The sequence below is a fragment of the Tursiops truncatus genome, chromosome 1 (assembly GCF_011762595.2).
Source record: "Tursiops truncatus isolate mTurTru1 chromosome 1, mTurTru1.mat.Y, whole genome shotgun sequence".
NCBI classification, from domain to species: Eukaryota; Metazoa; Chordata; class Mammalia; order Artiodactyla; family Delphinidae; genus Tursiops; species Tursiops truncatus.
Genome location: NC_047034.1, coordinates 145,099,558 through 145,118,517, shown reverse-complemented (window position 1 = coordinate 145,118,517; position 18,960 = coordinate 145,099,558). Strand labels below are relative to the sequence as shown.

The following is an 18,960-nucleotide window of genomic DNA, read 5'->3' as shown; positions in this document are numbered from 1 at the left end:
CCAACCCTAATGGTAGATAACCCTAAGAAATATTAAGAGCTGTCTTCCACACAGTGAAATCAAGCAGTTAGGCAGCGTACTACAGAATAGCAGATGTATTCTTGTTTGGTTGAGTAACCACACTTAAAAAGAGAATGTAAAATTTTTAAAAAGCCACGTATGTGAACTTCGGGAACACACATATAGTTCCCTTTAGAAGGCTCCCTGGAAGAAATGTACTTTCGGTGGCAGTGTCTATGAAATTAAGGGGAAAAAATTGCTACAGTGGACTCAGGATGGACTTCCAAGAAAACTCCTGAATTGGATAAGTTTCCCTGCTAGTTGGTAAATACTTGCAGCCCTTTGAGGACTGCGGGTGGAACTGGCTGTCTCACAGCCACCTGGCTCCAAGGGCTTCCTGAGCCAGAGGGGAAAGATGTTGAATCGGTCCAGCAGTTAGTACTGAAAAGCACAAAGCTCTTGTACGTGGCTCACCCTAGATTGTTTATTAGTTTTATAAAGAAGCATTTTTATAAGTGGCTCCAAAGCAGCTGCCAGAACTTGGCCAGAGTACCTATGAGCACTGCGAGGCTGCATCAAAGTGGCTTTGTCAAAACGTAAACCTCTGTTTTGTTTTCTTTTTATTCTACTATTTAGTTTTGGCTGCGTCAGGTCTTAGTTGTGGCATGTGGGATCTTTTCTTGCGGCTCGTGGGCTCTTCGTTGCAGTGCGTGGGCTTCTCTCTAGATGTGGCATGCGGGTTTTCTCCTAGTTGTGGTGCGCAGGCTCCAGGGCGCGTGGGCTCTGTAGTCTGTGGCACGCAGGCTCTCTAGTTGAGGCGCGCGGGCTCAGTAGTTGTGGCACATGGGCTTAGTTGCCCTGTGGCATGTGGGATCTTAGTTCCCTGACCAGGGATCAAACCCATGTCCCCTGCATTGTAAGGCAGATTCTTTACCACTGGACCACCAGGGAAGTCCCAACCTCTTTTAAGTTATCAGGTAATGTGCGCAAAAGGCACAACTGTCATCCTATCCTCAACTGGGATGGTGGTCAAGATGAACACATTATTTACATTATTTAAGGGGAAAAAATGCTAAAGTTTCATGGCTAACTTTTCGATTGAGTCAATATTCCCACATCAAAATGACCAAGTTAAAACAGCAGCATCAAAACTCCTCTGGTGTTGGAACTTCCCCAGCGGTCCAGCGGTTAAGAATCCGCGCTTCCACTGCAGGGGGTACAAGTTCAATCCCAGGTCTTGGAACTTAAGATTCCACATGCTGCATGGTGGGCCAAAAAGTAAAAACAAAAAAACAAACACCTAGTGTCAAATTCTGTGTCACAATGTCTGTGTCATATCCAATATCAAACGTGACTGAGCAGAGACTGTATCTGTGTTCCTTCCTCTATTTAGGGCCTTTACTTAGGTCTGGATAAGTGCTATTTAGGGAAAGAAGGTAACTGCTGACTTGAGGCTGCTGCTGGTAGTGTGTACTAATGGAAGATTCAGAAATTTAGGGGATGGGATGGGATGAGGGTAGGGAGAATAAAATCATTTGTATAGAGAAGCAAGAGCTGGTTGAGCCCAGTTCTGCTTCATACATAATGGATTTCAGGTGTTAAGGTGATGTCCTTAACACCCTCTATCTTTATCCTGTGGTTTGAGTAATTTCATGGATATTTCTGAGTTTAGGTTGTGTATTTGACTTAGGAAAGGAGCTATTTAATTTACAGTCATCAGCTAAATCATTGTTTTATATGACAATACACAGATTATGGCCAGTTGCTGAAATAATAGATGCATATAGGAGGCATTAGTACAGTCTATAATCACATTCATGCAAGGATCTGCCATCTTAATTGAGCTAACTGGTCACGTTAGCAAGCCAAATTTCAGAGATGCTACCCCTTGTGACTGAGATCAGAGGGTTAGTTACAGGAGATGACAATAGCACTAAAATGATGACATTACAAAAAAATTGGCCGCTCCTTCAAAATATGTTTGATGCAGGTTTGTGAGGAATACAACAGTATACAACCTTTGGTTTCTTAACTGTATTGTGTTTCTGTAGAGTGCTTTTAATGCTGGCAAACTTTTTTACCTCTGATCTCATTTTGTTTTCCCAGCAAGGCAGGCTGCGATGATTCTCTTACCGACCTGTTTCATGGGTGATTAAACTGAGGTCCAAGGAGCCCAAGTCAGTTGCCCCACAATCTTTACAGCTAGTAGTTGTGCGTCTGGAAGCAGAGCCCAGACCTCTGGGCCTTACCACATCTGCCTCCTGTCTTTCTGGTAGTCCATGCCTACCTGTAATTAAGCCCAGTTTTGAAGTGTGACCTCTAATACCCCACCAGACTTCCTCCGTCTCTAGCCCATTACCCACATTTATTTCTCTATTGCACATATGCATAATTTGTGAAGTTTCTTTGTTTACTTCCTGTTGATCTCTGCTAGATTATAAGTGCCAGGAGAGCAAAAATGTTGTCTGTCTTGTTCATCTCTGTTTCCTATTACCTGCACATAGTAGTCACTCAATAAATATGCATTGTAGGGCTTCCCTGGTGGTGCAGTGGTTGAGAGTCCGCCTGCCGATGCAGGGGACACGGGTTCATGCCCCAGTCCGGGAAGATCCCACATGCCGTGGAGCGGCTGGGCCCGTGAGCCATGGCCGCTGAGCCTGCACATCCAGAGCCTGTGCTCCGCAATGGGAGAGGCCACAACAGTGAGAGGCCCGCGTACCGCAAAAAAAAAAAAACAACAACAACAACAAAAAGAAAACAAATATGCATTGTAGTTCTTGATTAATGGAGTCTTTGGGAAAGAAGTTTCTAAGAGGTCTTAGTTGTATTTTTTTATTCTCTTACTGACTTGGCACAGAGTATATTCTTAATAGGTTTTATTATTAATACATTTTATTGGCTATTGATGTAGCAGGGAAGAGAGACTGAGGAACGTGATGAGAGTCTGTGCCCTCACATAAGAACTAAAATACTGAGAAGTTTCCCTAAGCTTTCTTTCTGCTTCCTGGGTCCCCTCCCCAGTGCCTGGGATAGGTACTCAAAGAAGTTTGCTGATGGGAATGCTGTCGGTGGTCAAGAGGTGCCTGGTTGGCATTGGAGAAGAGGAGAAGTGTATTCCAGGAGAGGGAAACAGCACTAGCAAACCCACCCACATAGAAGCAGAACTAGGCCTAGAACCCAGCTCCCATTCCTTAGCACCACTATGCTTTTACCTCTGTCGTTACTAACGAGGATTTGGGAAGGCAAAGTAATATCTTGTGATGCTTCGGAACCAGTACTTTTCAATGGATTGCATTCAGTGTGCTGAACTTTTAGTCAGTGTCTTTTAAGCCATTTTTTAAAAGCCAATGCCTCAGGCTCCACCCCAGAAATTCTGATTTAATTTTAAAGGCTCCCCAGGTGAATCTAAACCAGTGGTTCTCAGACTTTCAAGTGTATGAGAATCATTTGCAGGGCTTCTTAGACCCAGATTGCTGGGCCCACACCCAGAGTTTCTGGTTCAGTAGATCTGGGGTATGGTCCAAGAATTTGCATTTCTTTTAAAGTTCCAGGTGATGCTGATATTGATACTTTGAGAACCACTGTACTAAACAGAGTGGCCAGAGGCAGTATTGGAAACTCCCAGCCTTGCATCTTTACGGGCAAGGGACTATGTGTTCTTGGTCTTTGTTTCCACGGTTCCTAGCATAGTGTAGGTACTCAGTGCATGATGAATTGACAAATTGATAACAACCTTAATGGAAGCTCACAGCTCAAGCAGTTGCCTAGCCTGCCATCCCTGAAGCTCATGGGTTGAGGCAGGAGAAGTACTTCGAGAAGATCACAAGTGTTCCCCCACTAAGGAAGTTGTCAAATGGCCACCAGCTTGACATAGGAGAGCTGCCTTTATTTCTCTTAGTAGCTGCCACTGTCTTGAAAGGTAAGGCGAGCCCAGGGGGCCACTGTCACTTTCTCTAGACTTCTGAAGAAAGATGGAGTAGCTGTGTTCAGTGTGGGCTTGAGGGCAGAGCAAGGGCAGCAGAAGCAACATAAGGAAGACCTTTGAAAGTCAGAGCTGACCAACAGTGAATTGATCTGCTTGATCAATTGATCAATTGATGAGCTCCCGATCACTGGAGGAAGCAGAGCCTAGGACTCTACTCAGCAGGATGCTTTAGTGTCTTCTAGCCCAGCGATTCTTTCTTTCACAGACCATCCTGTTCAAGTTGTAGTCTCAGTCTGAAGTCCACCTGGCAGCCCAGCCACATTCTCTGGTCCCTCCTGAAACCCAGGACACAGAACAGCTCTCTGTCCATAGTAGCAGGGAGGAGAGACTGAGGAACGTGATGAGGGTCTGTGCCTTCACGTAACTCAAATACTGAGAAGTTTCCCTAAGCTTTTCTTTCTGCTTCCCAGGTCCTCTCCCCAGTGCCTCGGATAGGTACTCAAAGAAGTTTGCTGATGGTAATGCTGTTGGTGGTCAAGAGGTGCCTGGTTGGCATTGGAGAAGAGGAGAAGTGTATTCCAGGAGAGGGAAACAGCACTAGCAAAAGGATGGCAGTGAGAATGCGTGAGGCATAGGGGAGACCATGTTCCAAACAATGGGAGATGGGAGTATGCAAAGATAAGGTGGAGAAATACAATGGACGGACCTTAAAGACAAGTAAAAGAATGTGGATTTGTCCTGTGTCTGTTTAGCTGGGTCTAGACCAGAACGCTGGGTAACTGCTAGGCTGGATGAGCCAGTGTGACAGAGTCTTTTCAGATTTTGGAAGCTGCACTTTGCCTCCTCTCACCCCTCCTCTTTATTCTTCTCTTTCTCCTCCTCACTGTAAGCTGTCCCTTGAGTTCTATTCTGAACTCTTAATGGTTTTTCCATCTCACTGGGGACAGTGTGCAAACCCTCCTTGGCTTGGCCTGGTTGGGGCTGGGCCCGGGGCCGGCTCAGGAGAGCCGGGGAGAGGAGGCGGCTCCCAGCAATAAGCAACCCACAGAATTGTGTCTGTTATTTATGAAAAAGTTTCTGGGTTTTCGGCTAATTGCAAAAATACATAATGGATGCTTTTCGCATCTGCTAGTTATTCTGGAACAGGCCTGCATCCAAGAGCAAACTTTAAACAAACAATAAGATTATGGAGCTTAACTATTTCAATGTGTGACAGAAAAGAAAGCCAAGGCCCCAAAAGTTGCATTAATACACATGCACTCAGACACAAGCAAAGGAGCGACAGATACACATACATACAAATACACAGATTCACATCCTGGTACCAGTGCACACAAATGCGTGCTTGGGTACGAGCACCTAGTACATACGTGGACATACAACTCAAACACATGTGCCCAGTCACAGGCACCAGTGCATATACACACGAAGACAAATGCACATGCATGCACTCATGTACATGTATACCCCTACGCAGTTGGGCAGCGCAAGTGCGCAGACACAAAGGCACACAGACACACAACCCCAGACACCAGTGCAACAAGCGGTCCTCCTAGGTGGGTGAGTGGGTCTTCCCAGTCCAGAGGTAAGTAAAGTACTCAGCTGGGCACTGGCTGTGCCTGGGTGGTATCGGGTGTAGTTATTCGGTGTGGCCACCAAGGGGCACCCAGGATCCATACTGCATCCTCTTTTTTGCTGGTTCTGTCAGCCCGTCAATTGTTTTTGTACCCACAAGCTTGCGTCTTCCTGTTCCGGATCCCTGAACAGAGCTGAGAGGCTCCTTGCTCCCAGCTCCAACCTTCTAGGACCCACCGTATTCATTCTCACCTTGTCCCTGTCTCAAACCACTGAAACAAGCACAGGTCTCCATCCCTCCTCCCTCCCAGCTGAACATACACTTCAGAGCCCCCTGCTCAGTCCTCAGACTGCTCTTTGGAGACGTGGATCTGTCAGGTCTTGATCATAATGTAGCCTCCACCAAAGCTTCTCTCCCAGGAGCAGCTGTGAAAATCCCACCTATTTTTCAAAGTCTGCTTCAGCATCTCCCTGTGCAGGACTGCCACAGTTAACAATGTGTGTTAAAATAATTGAATAGATGAGTTAATGTCCAGCTCAACACCTGACTCTGCCTCGTCCACTGACCCCAGCCGGAGAGGTCTCTCACCCTCTAGTACCTGCCTCCCGGCTTTTTATGTGCTTTTATGAAACAAATCCAAGCTTTAATACACAGCAAAGCAGAAGTCAACCCCTTTCAGCATCCCTGACAGGTAGCTACCCTAGTAACAGAGAAATCACCCCTTCCTGAACAGCCCTCCTCACTGGGTCTAGAAAGTTCCTCTGTGTTCCTTCTCCATAAACATTCTCAGAGCTCCTTCATGACAGGGGCTGTGGCAGGCTCCGAACAGACAAGATCTCTGCCCTTCAACAAATTAGTCTAGTGAGGGCGTTTAACCAGTACAGCATGAAGCATGCAATAGTACAGTAAGTACAAAGTGCAGGGGAGAGTGTGATGAACTTTCCAGAGGAGTGAGGTGGGGAGTCAGGGAGACATTTACAGAGGGAGTGAGAGCTGAACTGAGACTGGAAATGAATAAGAACAATCGTTATAGTTCTGCGTACTGAATGTTTACTGTGTGTGTGCTCATCCTCAGAGGTGAAATTCTAACTCTAACCCGTGTCTGCCTATCTGCAGCCTGAGAGCTTAGCCACTAGTCTAAAACACCTCATATGACATAAATCAAGTAAGAGTTTGGGGGCAGCAGGGAGGGGAAGGGCATGCCAGGTGTTTTAGTTTTCTATTGCTGCCTAACACATCATCACAAACTTGGTGACTTTGAACAACACCCACTTGTTACCTCAGTGTTGTAGGTCAGAAGTCTGGGTTCTCTGCTCACAGTATCACAAAGCTGAAATCAAGGTATCATCTGGAGGCTCAGGAAAGAATCCACTTCCAAGCTTCCATACTGTTGGCTGAAGTCAATTCCTTGCGGTTGTAGGACTGAGATTCCTGTTTCCTTGGTGACTGTTGGTCATGGGGTACTCTTGGCACTAGAGGCTGTGCTCGCATCCTTTCCATGTGCCCCCTCCATTTTCCAGTCAAGAAAGGCAGACAGAATCTTCCCCATGCTTCAAACCCCTGACTTCTTCTGTCACCAGCTGGTCAAGCGAATCTTTTATGCTTTGTTTATAGATGCATCTGAAAACTTAGAAACTAGTAAACTGTTTCTCATGTAATTGTGTTATCATTGTTCATTGCAGATCTGGGGATTCCTAGATTGCATATTCTTACTTGCACCACTTTTTCTTTTCCTCAAATTCCTAACTGCCTTTATCTCTCCCTCATATTTATCCAGTCTCGCTTTTATCCAGTCTTCCTCTCTCACCAGAGACTTCCTTCCAAGTCCCTCTATTCTCATGCTGTAATGTGATCAGCTAGTGTCCAAGCCTGCTGGAAATCCATCACTTTAACTTCCTTTCACAGCTTTCTGTGTGGGGTCCACCCTTTTTTGAAACATGTTTCCCACTTTCATGATTTATGTCCATGTTTGTCTAGAGCACACCCACACCCTCCAAGTAACCACCTGAGGAAGAATGCATAGGATGTAAATATTCTCACTCCTGGCGTGTCTTCCTATGTCTTTACTATATCTGTATAGTTGATGGTTCATACGACTGTGTTCCCTCAGCACTTTGAAGCATTTCTCTACTAACTTATAGCGTCCTGTGTTGCTGCTGAGAATTCTGAAGTCACTCTGATTACCATTCCTTTATGACCTTTTCTTCTTTATTTTTATCTTTCTCCCATCTGAAAGCTTTTAGATCTCCTCTTTATCTCCCTGTATTAAAAAAGTCAGGATATGGTACCCAAGGGCAGGTCATTTTTTCATTCATTTTTGGGTGCACATATGGAGCTCTTTTAATATGGAGACTTTGTGAACTTTGTTCAAGGGAAATTTTCTTAGGTAACTTTTAAATATAAATTTCTCCATTTTTATCTGTTTTTGCTAGAATTCCCATTTAGATTTTTAACTTCGTGTATTGATCCTTTATGTCTCATATTTTCTACCTTCTTATCTTTTTATTTCACTCTCTGAGAAATTTCCTGAACTTGAAAACATTGAAACCTACTAAAATTTGAAATATATATTTAAATTTTCAAGAGCTCTCTCTCGTTCTCTGGTTGTTTCTTTTTTCTTCATACCAGCTAGTTTTTATTTTATGGATACACTGTCTCCTTGAATCTCTATAAGGATTCTATTGAGTGTAAAACTTTTTTCATTTTTTTTTAAGTTCTTTTCTGGTCCTTGCATTATTTCCATTTCCTTTGGGGTCATTTTATTTGTTTGTCTTACTCTTTCAGTTTGGTGGCTTTCCTCAGATGTTTGGCAATCCTTGGATGTCCATTCATATTTACAAATGAAGAACCAAAGAGCTTGCTGATTAACTAGTGTGCATGCCTCAGGTTGACTGGGCAGTCAGTCAATCTGTAGTAGAGGACTTGCTTCCCCTACTCCCACCCCGATACCAGAACATGAAGGTCTTTCATCTGGGGACAATAGGTTGCTCCAGAAGCCCCCCTGATCTCCCCCTGGAGAGTAGACCCTGACCTCTTGGTGCTCTGTGCCTGGCGTTGGGGAGAGACTGTCCAATGTCGATTTTTAATTAATCCCCTGTTTTAAGCTCTGTGTCTTGCTGGTTCTGCCAAGACAGGCTGCCTTCTTCCTTGGCTGTATCTTCCTCTCCGCACACTCTGTCCTAAGACTTTCTCTGCCCTCCTGCATCAGTTACCACTCCTCCACCTGCTTTCTATTGTTCTGTTGTAATAGCTTGTCTACTGAGGTTACCTCACCCATTATCTTTATTGTTGTGGTTTGCATCCTTTGTATTCCCTAATAGTCATTTTATCAATAGAAGTCTCTCAAGCAAAAGGGGCATAAAACAAGAGTCAGTTTATCATCCTCAAGGACATGTCAGCCCAAGCTCTTCCTTATTATCCCTCTAATTACAGCACTGGCCCAGTTGTGAGGTCTTCCAACTGTGTCTCCTGTGCACACTCTCTCCTCTCCTGGCCCCAGGCACCTCTTCCTCACCTATCAAGTCTCTCTCCTCCTCAGGAAAGGACCGTAAACTCCTTTACTCTGAGGGTGCCTGTCAGAGGGTGAGAACTTCAGAGAACACAGTCCCCATTGGTTCAGACCTAACAAATGAAGAGTGAATGGTGGGATCTCAGTTCTAGGGCTTAGTTTAGGGAAGTTCTACCTCAAGTGTGAGTGCGGGTCTTCTATGCCTCGAGGCCCTAAAACGCTCCCATGTTACTCACTGGTGATAATAGTACAAATGTGACTCCACCAGAGGACTGAGACGGCCCAACTGTGGCTGGAGATCGGCTGCTGCTTCTCTGCACTACAACCCCTGCCTCCGGGCCTGGACTTTGACAGAAAATCCAACTCACTCTGGCTTAAGCCTTTAGAACATTATTTGCTTACTTAAGTCCAGAGACTGTGTGGTGGCTCATAGGTAACAAGGACCATGACCCTTTCCATCTTCCACATCATCGTCCTCAGGGTGTAGGTGTGGTAGATTACATTTTCCAAAGATGGAGGCAGCAATATCTCCCATGCCACTTGCTCTTCTGCAATGTGACCTTGCCATGCCTTCGTTAAGAGGTGGAGTCATGGATAAAGAAGATGTGGTATATATATATACAATGGAGTATTACTCAGCCAAAGAAGAGTGAAATAATGCCACTTGCAGCAACATGGATGGACCTAGAGATTATCGTACTAAGCGAAGTAAGTCAAGCAGAGAAAGACAAATGCCATATGATATCATTTATATGTGGAATCTAAACTATGACACAAATGAACATATCTACAAAACAGAAACAGACTTACAGAGAACAGACTTGTGGTTGCCAAAGGGAAGGGGGAGTGGGGGAGGGAAGGATTGGGAGTTTGGGATTAGCAGATGCAAACTAGCGTGTATAGGATGGATAAACAAGGTTCTACTGTATAGCACGGGGAACTATATTCATATCCTGTGACAAACCATAATGGAAAAGAATATGAAAGAGAATGTATATATATATATAACTGTGTCACTTTGCTGTACAGCAGAAATTAACACAACATTGCCAATCAACTATACTTCAATAAAATTAAAAAAAAAAAAGGTAGAATCTAATTCTCTTCCCCTTGAATCTGGGCTGGCCATAGTGACTAGCTTAACCAATATAATGTGGTAGAAATGACATTTTGAACTTTCAAGGTTAGGTCATAAGTCTTGCAGCATCTGTCTGGGCCTCTTAAAATGCTTACTGTTTGAAACACTTGCCCTAGGAAACCAGCAGCCATGCTGGGGTCACCCAAGCCACATGAAGGGGCCATGTGCAGGTGTCCTGGTCAAGAGCCCTGGCTGAGCTCTCACTGGACATCCAGCATCAACCGTCAGCTATGTGAGTGAGCCATCCAGGACATCCAGACCAGGTGAGCCTGCAGATGACTCCTGCCCGAGCCTCCACCAGATTGTAACCTCACAAGAGACCTCAAGTGAGAACCATCTAGTTGAGCCCAGGCAACCTACAGAATGGTGAAAGATGATACTTAATTGTTGTTTTAAGATACTGAATTTGGGGAGGTAATTTGTTACATAGTAAAAGATGACTGGAACAGTTGGCTTTCTTCCTCTCGCCTGTAGCCTCAAGTTACAAGATGGCCTCCTCAGCTCCGAGCATCATTACAAACAACCACATCTAGAAACAGAGGTAAGGAAGTAAGTACAGACCAAAGTCTTTCTGCTTGAGTGACTTTCAGGGGGAGGAATATCTTACCCAGAAGTCACCCAGCAGAATCCCCCGTATTCTCATTGGCCAGAACTGGGTCCCACAGCCTCTCCTAACCACTAGACAGGCTGGGTACAGCCTCTTCAGTGGGAGGTAGGCAAAGGAATAGGAGGCTGGGAATCGCTGTCGTTTGGTCAACCAACAGCGTCGGCTCTACTTTGTTGATGTGGTGGTGGTTCTAGGGGGAAGAACAGTCAGGTGGGAAAATGACCCCATGCTAAAGACGGAACCTTCACTGCTCCTTCCAGAAGCGAAGCTGCCTCAGTGGGAACAAGTTTATTGAAAACTCCTTTAGGTAGGAAGCATGGTGTACTGCCTGGAGTCCCCCGCTGGGAGGCAGAACCTGGCCCTAGAGCTTGCTAGTGGTGCGGTATTAGTGGGTTAGTTCCCCGTTCTGTGCCTCAGGTTCCTTATCTGCACACTGAAAGGATTCCTTCCAACTCCGTCACGTTAGGAGACGCTGGGGCAGAAGGGAAGTGCTGGACGCTTACAGTGTGTGGAGGCCATGCACTGCCCAAGTCAAGCTCGGCAGAGCCTGCCTCTGGCCACAGATGTTGGGATTTGCCAAACAAACTCTAATCACTTAATGAGAAATGAAAATGGTGCCTGGTTCCTCCACTTAATTGCCCCTTTGAAAACAACACACGGGAGATTTACAGTGATCACCATAATCGCCTCGTAAAAACCCAAGAATTTGAGGACTGACATGCCTCATTTCTGGGAGGAATTAGAGGCAAAAATTAAGGCAAGGAATTCCTGGCCTGCCTTGGCCTTGGCTCCCTGGAATCCAGGACTCTGCCCACAGAGAGCCTGCCACCCTGGACAGCCTCCTGGCCCCAGCAAATACGGCTCCAAATGCTCCGCAGCAGTGTTTCCTCACAGGTCTGCTCCCTGCATCTCCTTGTCATTGGTACTGCCTAAGGGAGGTGGACCAAATGCCAGAGGGCCTGACATCCCTGAGGGTCCGATGGAGGTCCTCAAGGAGGAGAGAGCAGAATCTTGCTGCACCCACTAGCGACATCTGAGCTAAAGGACGGGAGGGGAGGGGAGATGCGGAGGTGGGAGCACAGTGTCCCTAGTCACTGGAAAGCCGCAGCTCTCAGGTTCTCCTGAGGCCATCCACCTTGATTTGCACACCTCCCACGACAAGGTGTTCTGACCTCCCAGGACATCTACTAAGGTAGCCTGGCAGGGAGAAGCTTCACACTCAGCTCAGCAGAAGTCTCTTGCCTTTCACTGCCTCATAACTGGACTCAGAATCACTGAGTGTCAAGGTTAGAACTGTCCTCTGGGTTTGCGTCTCCAGCTTCTCCCCTCGACAGCAATATTCCTTTCTTTCACTCTACTCATTCATTCAAAAATATCTATTAAATCCCTGACGTGCATCAGAAACTACCGATTCTTACCACAGTAGCCAGAGCGGTGCTTTTAAAACCTGAATCAGATCACTCTCCAAATCAAAGGGAAGGCGGCTTCTGCATGGCTCTCATGCCCCGCCCTTCGCCCACTCTGCTCCAGCCACGCTGGCCCTCCTTGCTGTTCCTGGAAAACACCAGGGACCCTCCCACCTCAGCGCTTTTGCCCTCGCTGTTCCCACTGCCAGGAAGGCCCTTCCCCAGTATATCCAAATGCCTCCCTCCCTCACTTCCTTCCAGGCCTTTCCTGACCTCCCTACATAAAATTGCACCCCTACTCTCTCTATTATCCTCCCCAACTTTATTTCTGTCCATCGTGCTCGTTACCTTCTGAGACACAGTCCACGCTAAGATTTGCTGATTGTCTCTCTTTCTACACTAGAAGGTAAGCTCCAAAGGGCAGGGATTTTTGTCTTTATTATTTTTTTCACGATTATATTAAAACACTTAGCACAGCAGCTGTCACATGGTAGGTGCTCAACAAATATCTGTTGAGTGAATGAACCATGTGGAGAGAGCAGAGAAAAAGATAAACCCCCCACCCTTGTGGAGCTTAGAGTCTGGTGGCAGAGGCAGATGTTAGGCAGATAGTCACCTGTAGGACTAAGTGACTCAACTGTGGTAAACGCTGGTGGGAACGCCGCAGGTGGAATGAGGGCGATCTGACCACAGGCCAGACAGGCCAGTTGGCGGAAATTTGGCACAAAAATCCTCTGTTTGCGAGAGGATTGGACATGTAGGGGGATGAGGGTTTGGGCCGCGAAGCTTCAGGAGGAAAAGGTGCTGGAGAAGTTTGGGATGCCACCTCTAGACACTCTAAAGGCAACGGGACTCTGTGGCGAGAGGGTGGCCGTCCGCAAACTGGGTTCAAGTCCCCGCTCCTCTGCTTCTTCCCAGCCACTCACCCTGGGGCAAGCCACCTCAGGGCCAGAGCACTAGGTTCCTCGTCTGTGGGCTGGAGAAGGGATAACTAGGCCTGCCGGGAGGAAGGGATGAAATATCGGGTAGAGCCGGAGCCTGTAGGTGCTTGGTGAGTGCCAGCGCCTTTCTGGCCCCTTTCTTCTTTGTTGAACTTTTCAACACCCAATCTCTTTTCAAACGGCTGCTCCGCCTTCTCTCCTGGCCCCTCACAGCCTTTGGGAGCAGTATGAGGAAGGGAAGCATCTAATCAACCTGAATGTCAACTGCAGGTTAACAGAAATGAACAGGACCTTTGGGGGCAGCATGTGACAGAGGATTAGACTGATTTCTGCTGAGCCCCAGCCCCTCCTGGGCTCCGGGCCAAACAGGGTCGGCTTTGGAGCTATTGACTACATCTCCCGTCAGCCTCCGGGCCGATGCCTGCTGACCCATCGTGGGACCATGTGACTAGAATGAAGCTTGGGTTGGGGGATGGCTGACAAAGCTAGTGACACAACTAGTGTTGCCAACTGCCAGGCTCTGGGAGGAGCCCTCCTTGACTGACAACCTAGAGAGAGCTCCCAGCACCCATGCACGCATATACACGTGCTCGCGTGCGCACACACGCGCACACGCATATCCACACACAGCTCCTGGCTCCACAGCCCCCCCCAACCCCCATGGGAGGACGAACTCCCTGCTCCCTCACATCCTGCTCTCTCTCCTGATTGGTAAGTGGGGGAGGGAGGTTGGTAGGAGGCAGCAAACACATCACTTCTTCCCATGGTTAGCGTGGACAGTGGCTACACTCAGGCGTGTGGCAAACTCTCCCGTACTGTGGGCCGGCTCCAGTGTTAAGCAACGGAGAAGCAATGAATCAGATCTGAGTCTTGGCCTCAGGGATCACATTCTATTGCGGACAACAGACACTTGCACAGATAATTACTATATAAACTACACAGTAGAGGATCCAAGAGGGAACCTGCAGAAAGAAAACCTGGATTACACTTTGGGGGTTGAGGGTGGTGACAGGAAAGGCTTTGGGATAAGGTAGCCTTTAAGCTGGGCTGAGGTTGGATGGAAGGGCTCCTAGGTTGGTAGAACTGCGCAAAGTCACAGAGGCGGGAGAGTGAGGGGCCGGCAGGAAATGGCAAAATGCCTGATGTCAGCCTAGAGCACAGGTGGGATGTAATTGCTTTCACCACAGCGATTCGGTTTGTAACCAGCCCTGAGGAACCCTCCCAGGGGCTAATGCCTCCCAATCCTTCCCTGCATCCGCCGGACACCTCGGATGGCTTTGGATGGCTCCTAGGGGACCAGAAGACCACTGTCTTTCTTGTTTGCTACTTCACTGCCCTGCTTGGCCCTACATTCGACTCCTTCAAATTAGCCTCTCTTGCATCATCTCAAGTGTCCCCTGGAGGTGCTCCTGCCTCTTCTCTCCCTGCTTACACGCATCTCATCCTTCAAGGACAGAGGAGTCCTGCTTCCTCCAGGGAAGCCCTCCTAACCACTCCAGCTCACTCTGGCCTCCTCATCAGATCACCTGAAATGCCTGAAGTAACCATGTGGTTCACTCAATGACCCCTTTTCAGTAAAGGTGCTTTGTCACATGCTGTAGAATGATGCTACTTTCACAACAAGAAATTCACTAGAGTCTGTTTAATATATGCATATGTATAACTGATTCACTTTGCTGTACAGCAGAAACTAACACAACATTGTAAATCAACTACACTCCAATAAAAATTAATTAAAAAAAGAAATCCACTGTCTAAACAAAGAAAGGGAGATTGATTACAAGGGACTTAAGAGTCTCAAGTGACCTAACGCAGGAAAGGACTTGACCTAGCTCAAGACCCCAGGGGGTTAGTTCTCCCCACCTCTATCTCTGCCCCTTTGCTCTTTTCTTTTCCCAGACTGGCCTTCTCTGCCCTTCTGATCAGATGGGGGAAAACATGACAGTTCACAGCACCCATCATATCCAGCCATGTGGAAAGAATCTCCACATTTTCAAGAGAGGGTGATTGGACCAATTGGAGCAGGTGTCCCACTCTAGGCCAATCAGCTTTGGGAGGGGAATGGGGTCACATGGTGCTAACACGGCTGCCAGGCTACCCCTCTGGGAGTCATTCCTCACAGTCCTGGGGGTTGGTGAGTGGTCTGTTCTAAGAGAAAGGAATTGTCATGAGCAGAGCAGGTACCCCAAAGGTGCCTGTTACATATCTACTGATGTAATGTGACTATGTGCTCATGAATTTCAGTTCCAGACTATCCTACTGACCTACTCTGCGACTTCAGGCAAGTCCCTACCCTCCTCTTGGGGTTGCAGTTTCTTCATTTGTACACAGAGGATGGTGGGTCTAAGTGTTCTTTTGGGCTCCCTAACTCTCTTGGACTTTGGGCCAATTACCCTTTTTGAATCTCAGTTTTCTCATTTATGAAATGGGATAATGATATCTACCTCACAGCGTTATTGTAAGAGTGAGCATGAACATATCTAACAAGCGTTGGGTACAGAAATGCTCAAGAAATGCTAGTGACTCTCGTAGATTTAAATTGGGGTGGCTGCCTTGCTCACAGTGATTTCCCCCAAGGGTCATGGCTGTGATGCCCTCATGTGTTTGGGAGAATTGCTCCTCCTTTAGTTGGGGGCTGCCATCCTCTGATAGTGATTTGCAAGGAGTGAGCATGGGTCCCAAATTGGATCATTCAAAGTGCTTCTCGGGGGCTTTTTTCCAACTGCTGCCCTTTTGTCTCTGTTTGCAGAACTGTGAGAGCAGGAAGCTTGCCAACAGCCAGGTCCCCAACCTTGTGGAGAAAGTGGTCTGGAAAAGTGATGCTGACATGAAGAGGATGTTTGAGTACTTGGTTCCAGACCTCACTAAATCCAGTTACATCCTTGCCATGAACCAACGGCTCCTGATAATACCTTCTCCCTTCCCTTTCTAAGCCTCAGTATCCTTATCTATAAAATAATGGGGCTGCATCCTTCCCCCTTTATCTCTGATGCTCTATTACTAGGTTCATTAATTTATTCTTTCCATCAATTAGTCAGTCAGCATCCCTTGTGCATCTGTTCTGTCTCTGGCCCTATGGTGGACACTGAGACTCTTGGTAAAGGAATAATTCCCATCCCCGGTTCTCAAGACTCAGAGTTAGGCAGGGGAGGGAGTTAAGCAACCATTCAGGACTGAGTGTGGTAACGGCTGTGACAGAGGGAAGCACAAAAACTGTGGGGATGTCAGAGAAGGAGACATATCCTCATTTGTAAGTCTTCCTGGAGGAGGTGGCAGGAGCTGAGTTTTTCAGACAGGGGTGGGCGCGGAGAGAGGAGGAAGAGTATTCCAGGCAGAAGAACCTGCCTTTGTAAGGGCCCAAAAGAGAATGAGAGAAAGTAGCTGCCTGGGGCCGGAGGGGAGGGGACACAGGAGGTGACCTTCTTTGTATTTTCTACCCATGTAACTTCTGGGAAAACAAGAAAAAACTCCATTTTTTAAAGCTTGGAAAATCCCCAGGGTGGAGTCTTTAAACAGGGATGAAAAGAAGTGACTTCTGACCACAGTAAAGCCCTGGAATGAATGATGCTTCCCCTAGTAGGCTGCCCCATGGGTCCTTGGTCCCATCACGAAATCCACGCTCACAGTTGCATTCAGCGGCTGGTCCTAAGGCTGTTGGATCCATCTAAAAATAGGAAGGCCTGGAGCCTAAGGCCAAGCAGATGACAGAAGAGCAGCCCAGGAAGGCCCGGGAGGAGTGTAAACATCCCCACCTCATAGGAAACACACTCATTACATTCTGAGCAAAAGCGGTTAATGATGCACCCTGGAGAAAATATGCAGTTATTGCCCCCAAACATGCCAAAGCCCTGCTAATGACTGCACGCCTGCTCCGAAGCAGAAGCTGTTCCAGATGCTGCCGCTTGTCTCTGGAAGAGCCCTTCCTTCTTCCTGCCTGAGGTTCCGGAATTTTCCTTGGATTCTAGTCCTTAGGGAGACATATGGTGGGCTGGGGTGGGGAAAGTGATTGCCCTCCTGGGCCTCATAGGGGCAGCCTAGGGGATCTCTGCCTTACAGACTGCTGTGGAGGCTGTGCCTTCCTGCCTGCCTGGCGTGGTGGGGGAAGAAGGGTGCCAGGCGCGAAGCTGGGAGCCAGCGCTCTAGATGACGCTGGGCTGAGGGAGGTGAGCTCTAAACTTGAGCATTTTCAGCTTCTGCATCTATAATGAGTAATGAGTCTATAGGGAAGCAGTAATTTGCACACTTGAAGCCCCAGAAACACTCAGCGATGGCTGCCACTGGACGAGCCCTGGGCTTGGAACTATCTCCCGGCTGGGTGACTCTAGGCAGTTGCCCCACCTCTGTGAACCTCCATACCCTCATCTGTAAACTGGGGATGGTTTTGGAAATTAACATTTTTTTCTCTTGTTAAAGAACTCATGCATGCTTATTATCTATTTTTTAAATATGTAATCAACCCGTCTTTGTGATACACTCCTATGATTTCAATTCAAGAGATGCAAACGGAGGAATTCCGCGGCGGTCCCGTGGTTAGGACTCTGCGCTTTCACTGCTGAGGGCCCGGGTTCAATCCCTGGTAGTGTCTTCCTCTCACTCCTGTTTTATAACCGCACCATTTCTCTTCTACCTTGTCAACTGCTCTTGGTTTCTGGTGTATCAAATGTATAAATTTTAAAAACTTTTAAATGCGGTATTAGCACATATAAACACAGCAAAGTGCATATACCTCAAAGAGCAAAACTTGGTGAGTAATGTTTATAGTTTTAATTCCTAAAAAAAAAAAGAAAAATGACCCCAATCTATCACCTAGAGATAAAACTGTTGATATTGTGGTGTACTTTCTTCCCATTCTTTTTCTATGTATGTATACATACGTAAACATTGATACCATACTGTGTGACTGTTTTGGGGTTTTTTTTGCGGTACGCGGGCCTCTCACTGTTGCGGCCTCTCCCGTTGCGGAGCACAGGCTCCAGACGCGCAGGCTCAGCGGCCATGGCTCACGCGCCCAGCCGCTCCGCGGCATGTGGGATCTTCCTGGACTGGGGCACGAACCCGTGTCCCCTGCATCGGCAGGCGGACTCTCAACCACTGTGCCACCAGGGAAGCCCTACTGTGTGACTTTTGTATGCTGTTTTTTATATCTAACATTATATCAAAAATATTTCCTCATGTCCTTAAAAAGTCCTCAAAAATGTTCTACTTTCAACGTTTGCCCAATGTTTCAAGGAACAGAGCAAACCTACTGCAGGACATTAGGTTCAATTTTTCCCCTATTATAAATAACACAGTGATGACCACCCCTGAATGAACATGCATCGTTGAGCACGTCCCTCAAGGTGAATTCCTAGCAGGGGAATTACTGAATCAAATAATATGAACTAAGTATTAGAACTCAGAATAAAACGGAGGGGGGCGGGGAGCGGTCAGGTCTGGCTCGCAGAGCTGCTGTGTTAGGGATGTTCTGTAAGGCTCTGGCCTAGTGCTGGACACAGACACAGGGTTCCAGGAGTGTGAGCTAAGGGGTCCCAGAGCGAGGACAGGTCAATGCCTGCTCCTCCCCCTCCCCCGGGGCCCTGCCCTCTAGGGCCTCCCTCCCTGGAGCCCTCTGACAGCCACAAAGGAGAGTCTCGGTCTTGTCTGAGCTTTATTATTTTAATCACTGGTGCTTTGCCAAGTGGTGGGCTGGTGAATGTTTAACAGCTGGATTGGGGGGAAGGGGCACGGAGTAGAGAGGAGTAGCTTCTGATTTATAGCATTTGTCAATTTCTGGTATAAAACCGCCCACCGTGACTGATTTCAAACTACCGACATGTCACTGAAAGCAGGGCTGGGAGGAGATGCGCTACTCTCACCAGC

The 18,960-nt window shown here is 47.2% G+C and overlaps 1 non-coding gene across 1 annotated transcript; it reads left to right on the top strand.

Moving 5' to 3' along the window:
* The first annotated feature begins 1,540 nt into the window (after nt 1-1,540).
* LOC101329591 (uncharacterized) lies at nt 1,541-18,271 on the top strand. The gene is made up of 3 exons (XR_002176873.3): nt 1,541-9,717; nt 10,264-10,410; nt 10,622-18,271. It is a non-coding gene; the product is annotated as an uncharacterized protein (transcript).
* The last annotated feature ends 689 nt before the right edge of the window (nt 18,272-18,960 follow it).